The following is a 9,858-nucleotide window of genomic DNA, read 5'->3' as shown; positions in this document are numbered from 1 at the left end:
TGTCAGTATTATGGCTTTCAATAACCTCTTCCCAAACTAATCTGCATATGGTTCTCCTTCCTTTAACTACAGATATTGGTTCAAGTGATTCAATTCAGGCCACATAGATATAGGTGGAAATTTTCTGGAAGCTGTGGGTGAAAAAAAAATTGCAGTGGACAGATTTCTCTTTGCATTTTTCTTCCACATGTTGGGGTACACAAGTGTGAAACCTGGAAGTGTTGCAGCCATTTTGCCACCATGAAGTGTCAACTTTATGCTAACATTGACACTATGGGGCAAGCAGAGAAACAAAGAGAAATTGTGTCTTTAGTGTCATCATTTGAGTCACAAAATCAAACCAACCCCAAAGACCGTCCTAATTTCTACACTTTTAAAGTGTGCTTAAAGACTTTCATTTGCTTTTTTTTTTTTTGCTTTTGCTCTTATTATTGTTTTTGCTGTTGTTTTCCTACTTTCAACAGGGAGAGGAGTAACTGCTAAAAAGGGATGTCTGCACCAATATGTACTTTACTTATTTTCCAAATTTTAGAAGGCAATGTGTTTCATTTTGCATTCTGAAAAAAAAAGTGTTTTTTTGGGGTTCTGTTTTATTTTAATACTTTCCTTATTGTGTGTTCTCCTATGTCCTCTCTCTACTTTGCCTCATCTTGTTTGCTGCCCTAGAAGACTCACCTTTGTGGAACATATTAGGTGTACCTGGGTGGTGCCTGGGTGGCTCAGTCAGTTAAGCATCTGACTCTTGATCTCACGGTTAATGAATTTGAGCACTGTATGGGGCTCTGCACTGACAGTGCAGATCCTGCTTGGGATTCTTCCTCTCTCTCTCTCTCTCTGCCCCTCCTGCACACTATCTCTCTCAAAATAAATAAATAAACTTAAAAAAAAATTCACCCACGTCCCCTGGCTTCTGTTGGGTTTAGAAAGGCTAGCAGGAGATTAAAGGAAGGGAGAAGGTCAGGGTATTTTTTGCTCTGGGCTTCCCCCACTAAGCATTTGCAGTTAGCTGAACGTGTCCTTCCACTGAAGACCACAGAGGAATCTACAAAACTATCTGCTTCAGAGACCCAAGAACTCTGTGCTTCCCTTGTTCCCTTGTCCTAGGAGTGGTAAAAACTTAGATGCTATTATGCTGTATTACTGGGCTTCTTCTGTTCTACAAACTTGATATATTTGCAATTGAATCCCATGTGAGTGCGCCTCAAATTATCTCTTTGAGTATATCATCTGGTTCTCATTGGAGTCCTGACTGATATGTGATTCAAATCTGATAACATAGTATTGACAGAACTATTCTGTGGTCTGTCTGCTCTACCCAAGTCCATAACATTAGAGTGGACGTCTTTTTGGTAAAATTCTTTGTGTGATATAATCAAGTTCTCTTTCATTAAAGAGAGAAGCTGTTATGATGCATTTCAAACTACCACCAGATTAGGTTGATTTTGTCTTTTCATCAAATTTGATGGTCCTCCTCAGCTGTGCTCATATTGAATATATGCCAAAAATTGGCCATTATAGCTACTCAATAAGCATTCGATAATAATGGAACATATTTTCTGGGCTACACATTATGTGAACAACTATGTCATTGTGGAGAAAATCCTGGGATATAAGCCGCTTTGTATCAAGGCTTTCAAAGATGTGAAAGGAATTATCTCATGCTATGAGGATTTCAATAATGGCTTTAAATTATAGCAAGTTGGTACAGTCCTGGTCCTAATGCAGTAGGAATAGAAGACCCAAAACTGCATTCCACCTTCTAAATAGAGCAATTACTTTCAGTCCCCTGAGGCTGTTGGTACATGAGCTCTAAACAACCTGGTTTTGCATGCACATAACTTAATGTGGCAGTCCAGAAATTATAGAAATGCCTAATTCCACTATGGTTTATCAGGGTGTGAGTGATCAGGGGGGATTCGTTTTAAATGCTTGTTTTTTAGCCTTAAAGTGACCATTAATCGCTACCGATCTGAATGGACATCCTAAATCCACATTACTTTTCTTTATACTATAAACTTCCTTGGTAAAACATTTCTTTTGTCTATCTTGTGAATAATTACAAACACAATCAAATCTTTCTGTTTCTCATTTAACAGCTTATGTATGTGTACACACATGGATTTCGTGTTATGAGAACTGCGATTATCACTTGTCCAAAATTTTCTAACTCGGATGATTAATAAGGCACTTGAGATGTGATTTCATTTAGGTTTTACTAAGCATGACAGTGTAACTGTGATTCTTATCCAAAGTATTTCTTCTTCTCTAAACTGGAAATAAAGCAAAATAATAAAAAGAGTAAGAGTATTTGATGACAAAGTTGTGATAGGGGTAGGAAAGAAGAAAGAAAACTGGTGAAGTTCCACAATTCTTCTAATCTGAACTATTAGAGGAAATTTGAGGAGGAAAAGGTTTAGGAATAAAGTACTCTATTATCCTTAATATTTAAAGATCTTTACTACTGTCACTGCAATAATTAGGCTCATTTTTATTCCTCATACCACTTCTACCTCTAATTTATTTCTCCAAGGATTCAGAAACTAAGGAAGGCAGATAAAATGGCAAGAATTTCCATGAGGGGATCAAAACAATGGTGACTGGTCTGGTCCCTTCTTCTGTGTGCAGTTACAGCCAGATTATTTTCTAGAGGAATTGAATTTTCCTTAAATATCGATGATAAACTGACTCAAGTGTGGGTTTGAGCTCAGTAAATATTAATTCAAAATTCTCATAAGTCATTTTAAAATTACTTAGTTTATCACTTTTTTACAAATCAAATGGAGACTAGGAAGAAGTTATTTTTAAAATTCTACATATGATGTATTTCAACCCATTTTAAAATAAATTAAGCTTCATGTCATTCAATGATTTAGTCATTTAATCCATAATAATGTAGTCTATATATATATATAAAGTATATAAATTAAATTAGTATCTTACATTCTACATCAAAGCTATTCATCTAATAGTGTAAAATATTTTATAACACCTAATGGTATAAAATATTTTACATATGCTGCCAAAAGCCATTTTAATAAAAAAATTTTAATATGCATTATATACTAATTTAGGTATATTTATAAATATTTTTACTTTTATATAATGGAAGTTAATCAAATACAGTTATTATTTTTAAGAACTTACTATGTGTGCTTTTTCTCTATTAGTACTGAGATGGTATTTAGGCCCAAGAAAACATCAGTGATTGACATTTTTCATAGTTTAAATTAAAATTCCCTCTGTTAAGTGCAATCCCCCCCCCAAATAAAAGAAAATATTTGTCAAACCAAACTTTATAAACCTTTAATAAATCTCTTACTAAATCTCTTTAAACACATCTAGAAATCAAACACTTAGAGATAACATGTAATAGCACTTTGCTGAATAATGTCTTTTTTAAAAAGTCTGGGTAAGGATTTTAAGAGCTTCAGTATAATAATTAAAGTAATTATATGCATGAATTAAAATGTACTAGTATTCACAAATATAATATGTTGAAATGTTAGTTTACTGATTTAAACTAACTGAATCTACTTTCAATTGTTAGCCATTTTAGCAGCCTGTAAAAGTTTAAAAAGCAATTTTAATAAAAAAAGTATCACTATTTGTTATTTAATTCACAAAATTTTCAAAGCTTGAAATATTGTCCACTTCATTTATTGTGTGGAAAGGGTAGAAGAAACGCTTTTCTCTGTTTTGAATCTCTGAAGTTCCTTTATGTTCAGCCTGCAATCGTGGAGTCTTTATTTAAAAATCTAAAAATTTAAAAATGCATGATCATGAGTAAATAAATAGATACAATTAGCTGGTACAAATTGATAAAGATAATAATTTATGATATATTCAATGAATCATAGAAAGTTTTCATTTTTTCCCAGTCTATAATTTTATCTGATACCATAATTCAATTCCGATACATTGCATAGGATGTACCAACAATCATGTTGATAAACAAATAATCTCCAGGACTTCCTTGGGTGACCTTTTTGATGGTAAAAGTCACAACACATTAACTGACACTTCAACTACACCAAGGTTTGTGGAGACAGTGGCTTCTGTGCCCAAGCGGGTTGCAAATAAATTTCAAATGAAACCTGGCATGACCCTGAAGGAATTCTAACCTTACACTGTTGTGATAGTTTACCAAGATGGCTTCAGAGTAGAGTAACTTTACACAGCACATTAAAAAAAAAAGTGTATACACACACACACACACACACACACACTTAGCAATCAACAGCATGGGTGGGTGCAAAAAAAAATTCTACACTAAAACCTTTGTTGGAATGTTCTACACTTCTCACAGAATAGAAAATGAAATAACCTTTTATACAATGAATCACAGTGACACTCCTCGAGTTTTTTGCCTATACACCTTGTCTAAAACATGTCTTCTTTGTAACAGCTAGGCCCTGGCAGCACTGTGCTTGGCTGAGTTCACAGATCTGTTGTAACCTGTAGCTTCCCTGTCACTTCTCTGGCACTTCTTTCCTGCTAAGCTTTGTTTCCTGGCAGTAATTAAAACCTTCTGCTACTGCCATAGCTACTGCTGCTGCTGGAACTGCCATAGCCACCTTGGTTTCGTGGTTTGGCAAAATATTGGCCTCCACCACCACAGGGACCAGAGCTTCTCCCTCCAAAATTTCCTCCTTTCAATGGGTCCAAAATTCGAAGTTTGATTGTTGTGATTACCAAAATTATTATGGCTTCTGCCACCTCCAAAGTTACTTCCATCATTACCAAATCCATTATGGTCATCCCTACTGCCACCAAAGCCACCTTGTCCACCAAAACTGAAGTTTCCTCCATGACCAAAGTTGTCATTCACATCAAAAACACCTCCATGACCTATCATCAAAGTTTCTAGAACCGCTTTGACCTCTTCAGCTGGATGAAGCACTGGCCATATCTTGCTTAGATAGAGCTCTCCTTACTTCACTGTTGCAGCCATTCACAGTATGGTATTTTTGAATGACAGCCTTGTCTATGGAGTCACGGTCATCAAATGTTACAAAAGCAAAGCCTCTCTTTTTGATACTGCCTCAGTCAGTCATGATTTCAATCACTTCAATTTTCTCATATTTTTCAAAATCATCTCTTAGATGTTCTTCAGTGTCTTCTCTAATGCCACCAACAAAAGTCTTTTTCACAGTTAAGTGGGCACCAGGTCTTTGAGAATCTTCTCTCGAGACAGCCCTCTTTGGTTCTACAATTCTTCCACCCACCTTCTGTGGCCTTGCATTCATGGCTGCATCCATCTCCTCCGCAGTGACACGCATCACAAACCCAAAGTCTCTGAGCCGCTTGCTGTTTGGATCTCTCATTTTACCACATCATCCATAAGACTTCCCCATTGCTCAAAATGGCCCCCCCAGACTCTCATTCATTGTTTCAAAGTTCAAACCTCCAATGAAGAACTTCTGGAACTGTTCAGGCTCTTTAGGAGACTCTGACTTAGTCATGACAGCAGTGGGAGGAGACACTTTAACAATGCTTACTCTGCAGCGTCCGTGGGCAGAAAGCAAATCATAGAAAGTTTTTAAAGTGAACTTCAAGACTATGAAGATGGAACGTCTGATGCCAAGATTCTAATGGGTCAGATATTGGTGTTGATAGTGTTTAAAACTTTGAAGGCCGAATTTGAGCATTTTGAGAAAAGAAAGACTTTGAAAGTTTGCAACATAGCTGTACGGCAACATATTCCTAAAAAGTCTGAAAAATCTATATTATTCACTTATTCACATTCCTCCAAATATCTGCTAAATACAAACATTTCCTCGGCAATATTTCAACATGTGCTAAAATCACCTGTGGCTATAAAACTCTTTACTGCATAAGCCTTCCAAGCTGGGACATTATCTAATTTAGAATATCATTCTTTATCTTTGCCTTCCTGAAATTGTGATTCATTGTCTAGCACTCTGCAAATTAAATGGAATAAGCTAAATCATTCAGTTTCTCCATTTTCTTCCAGCCTAACAATTTTCAATTTCTTTCAACACATTTCATGTGGTACTTTTTTGAGTCCCTCGATCTTCCAGCTATCTGTTTCTGGAAAAGATCATCATATCAACTTTCGTGTTACAATATGTTACCCCAAACTGCAGGTATGACCTGACCTGACAAGAATAAGATCATCCTCTTTTTTTATGAAAAACATTTCGTTACAATATGTTACCCCAAACTGCAGGTATGACCTGACCTGACAAGAATAAGATCATCCTTTTTTTTTATGAAAAACATTTCGTTATGTAAAACAAACATTAGTGTAGGCTGCAGTGGCATGTTTACTAGGCACTAAGGGACAAGAAATATAGTTTGAACATTACCAATTATTTCTAAAAAGTAGAGTGACACAAAATATGAACTAATAATATGAACTAATCAGATAAGGCAGAGGTCCTCTCATTTTTTTCTTCTTTAAGATTTTATTTTTTAGAGCAGTTTTAGGTTCATGGTAAAATTGAGAGGAAGGTACAGAGATTTCTCATATGCCCACCCACATACATGCACAGTCTCCCCCATTATCAATATCCCCCAGCAGAGTACATTTGTTACAACTGATGAGCCTACACTGACACATCATAATCATCCAAAGCTCATAGTTTACACGGGGTTCATTCTTTTTTTGTTCTTTAATGTCTTTTTAAATTTTTTTTGAGAGAGAGAGAGAGAGAGAGAGCATGAGTAGGGGAGAGGCAGAGAGAGGGATACACAGAATCTGAAGCAGGCTCCAGGCTCTGAGCTGTCAGCACAGAGCCCAAAGTGGGGCTGGAAACCATGAACCATGAGATCATGACCTTAGCTGAAGTCAGACACTTAACTGACTGAACCACCCAGTCGCCCCTCATTGGCTTCATTCTTAATGTTGTATATCCTATGGGTTTAGACAAATGTATTATGACAGGCACTCAGTCATAATAGCTTTTATGTGTACATATATTTTATGTCTATTATAAACTATTAATAATACTAAAAATTTTATTTCTTTTAAAAATATTCTTGTTGAATATTAACTTTCACTCAAGTATATAATTGAGGGGTGCCTGGGTGTCTCAGTCAGTTGAGTCTCCCACTCTTGATTTTGGCTCAGATCATGATCTCACAGTTCGTGGATTCCAGCCCCCCATTGGGCTTTGCTCTAACAGAGTGGAGCCTGCTTGGGATTCTCTCTTTCTCTCTCTCTCTCTGCTTCCCCTCCCCACCCCCGTTTGTGTGCACATACGCGTGCACACACTCTCTCTCTTTCAAAATGAATAAATGCTTTTAAAAAAGAATATAATAATTGAAATATCACTTTCATATTCAATAAAATATTTGATCCTTTTAACACATTGTTGGAAACATAGGAAGGACATTGTCTTTGACCAAGAAAGAAATTTTTGTTAATAAATGTGAGGATACTGATTTCAAGTCTTAGGCCTCCAAACCACATTGCCTCCCCAGAAGGGCCATTAACTACAAAGGCTTTACTTCTCTTGAGTGGTCAGTTTATTTGAAATAAAACCAACATCACCAAATTTGCATGCCATAGGGTCACCATATTTCCTTTTAGAATTTCTTCTCAGTTCATCAGTTAATCTGAGGTCACAGGATATTACCTTCCTAAAGCTTTTAGAGCATACCTATTAGATATATCATTAGATATCATTTTTTAGAAAAAAATTTAAGTTCTCTGAATAAGAAATGTATTTGGATGCAAAACTGTATGAAAGTGAAGTTTATTTGTTTTGTTTTTTTTAAAATGTGTACTTTTTATTCCCAACTATCAAAAGCCAAAGATGTTTGGTATTTTTTCTTTCTCCTATCTCTGCCATAAATGCCACTTTCCTATATGAGAAGAGGAAGAGAATATATTTAGAAGTGTCTCTGTGTATCCTTTGTTTTATATTCAAGTTGCCTTGAGAACTCATCTATTAGGTCTGCTATTAGAATCACAAGTCTGAAAAGACACAATTGTGTTCAATATTAGGATTAACCTTGCACTAATACTAGGCTGGAAATCAAAAATGTTCTCTAGTAATCATATAGTTTTTTAATTTCATCACTTTTGCAAAACCCCTTTCTACCTTGTGATTCCAAATGTGAAAGGTCAAGATGGGCCATATCCTCCCACCAGTGATGATGCTTTTGCTACATCTTCATTGAGTACTTCGAACCTTTAGCAAACATTTGACAAGATTAAAACACAAGATTTTTCCTTTGATCTTTCATACATGTTCAAGCCAATGTGAGCTCTGACTTTGTTCAGAGTTATTTCCTCACTTTATTCAAAACTCTTCAATGATTCACGTATCCCACAAACAAACTCAGAATTCCTTAGTCTCACATGTGAAGTTTTGACTATCAGTACAGAAACTGCTTTCTCATTTTTATTTCCAACCACAAGAGCCCTATTCATTGGGCACACTGAATCGCGCTCCATTTTCCAAACATACTTTCCACTTTGCTATCTTTGAGCCTTTGTTTGTGTCATTCCTTCTATGAGGGATGGAATTCCCTCCCTCTTCTCTTCCAGTCAATATCCTACCTTGACCTTGCTTGGAATGCTACCATGGATCTTGAAGTGTGTGTTGATGTTTGAGAATTTGGGAAATATGTCACTTGGAGAAAGTCTGAGTTTTTGACTTGTATTGCCGGCTGGCAACAAGGGTGCATTTCCTAACTTGCCAACAAGATAGTTTAGACTGAATTTTTTTTCATTTTAAAAATGACACAGTTTCATCTGAAAGAAGGGCTCAATAGAAGTGGAAAATAATGGGGAAATATTGTTTTATTTTAAGCATAATTTGTCACTCTCACATCATCCCATCTTTTTTTTTTTTTTTTTTTTAATTTTTTTTTCAATGTTTATTTATTTTTGGGACAGAGAGAGACAGAGCATGAACGGGGGAGGGGCAGAGAGAGAGGGAGACACAGAATCAGAAACAGGCTCCAGGCTCTGAGCCATCAGCCCAGAGCCCGACGCGGGGCTCGAACTCACGGACCGCGAGATCGTGACCTGGCTGAAGTCGGACGCTTAACCGACTGCGCCACCCAGGCGCCCCCATCATCCCATCTTTAAAACTTTGCTGGATTGATTAGCAGGTGAAATCACAAATTTGTTGAAACATTCCACTTTCCTTCTGGAAAATCCAGTTCTGTGAGTAGTTTCAGCAAGTATTTACAATTCCCACTGGAACGTGGAGACAATCCTTCTTTAATGTTGCCACTCATCATCATCAACTTCATATTTATGAACAACATTTTTACCATGGATATCATTTCATTTTCATTTTAATGAAATTAAAATGAACTTTACAATTTAATTTTAATTCAACAAATTGAACTTTACAAATAAAGTGTGCATTAAAAATGAGCCATCTAATGAACTGAATAGAAGACCAGATGCCTGGAGGCCCTTAAGTCACCAGAGTATTGGAATCAAGATGCATTTCATGGGGCACATATTTACCACATGTTACTGTAAAGTCCATTGAGTATTGAAAATGACAAATTTTGTCTGGTTTTACTTAGTGCTCATATCACACTGATTGATGGTCTAAAAACAAAAGATACATGGTGAAAGTTCAAGCGGGAAAAACATAACACTACAGCAGCCCAAAAGTTCTTACCAGTTGGGTCACTACTGATGCTTCTTTAGTCTTCAACACTTGAAAATACTCATCAGTATCAGTTGGTATTTTACACTGTTCTAAGTGCCACACTAATGGCCACATAATTATATTATGACATAGATACTGTAGTATTAAAGATATAAGTTAGAGGTTTCTCATTTATTCCTGGTTAGCTTTGGACTTGGTTTACTAATACCAAATTATTATTATAAATTCTGTTGACTTTATGAATGGTTTAACA

General features: G+C 36.0%; 1 pseudogene; it reads right to left on the bottom strand.

The window, feature by feature from the left end:
- Positions 1-4,425: 4,425 nt before the first annotated feature.
- LOC115513356 lies at positions 4,426-5,462 on the bottom strand (annotated as a pseudogene).
- Positions 5,463-9,858: the final 4,396 nt, after the last annotated feature.

The sequence above is a fragment of the Lynx canadensis genome, chromosome B2 (assembly GCF_007474595.2).
Source record: "Lynx canadensis isolate LIC74 chromosome B2, mLynCan4.pri.v2, whole genome shotgun sequence".
Lineage (NCBI taxonomy): Eukaryota > Metazoa > Chordata > Mammalia > Carnivora > Felidae > Lynx > Lynx canadensis.
This window is presented reverse-complemented; position numbering and strand designations above follow the sequence as displayed.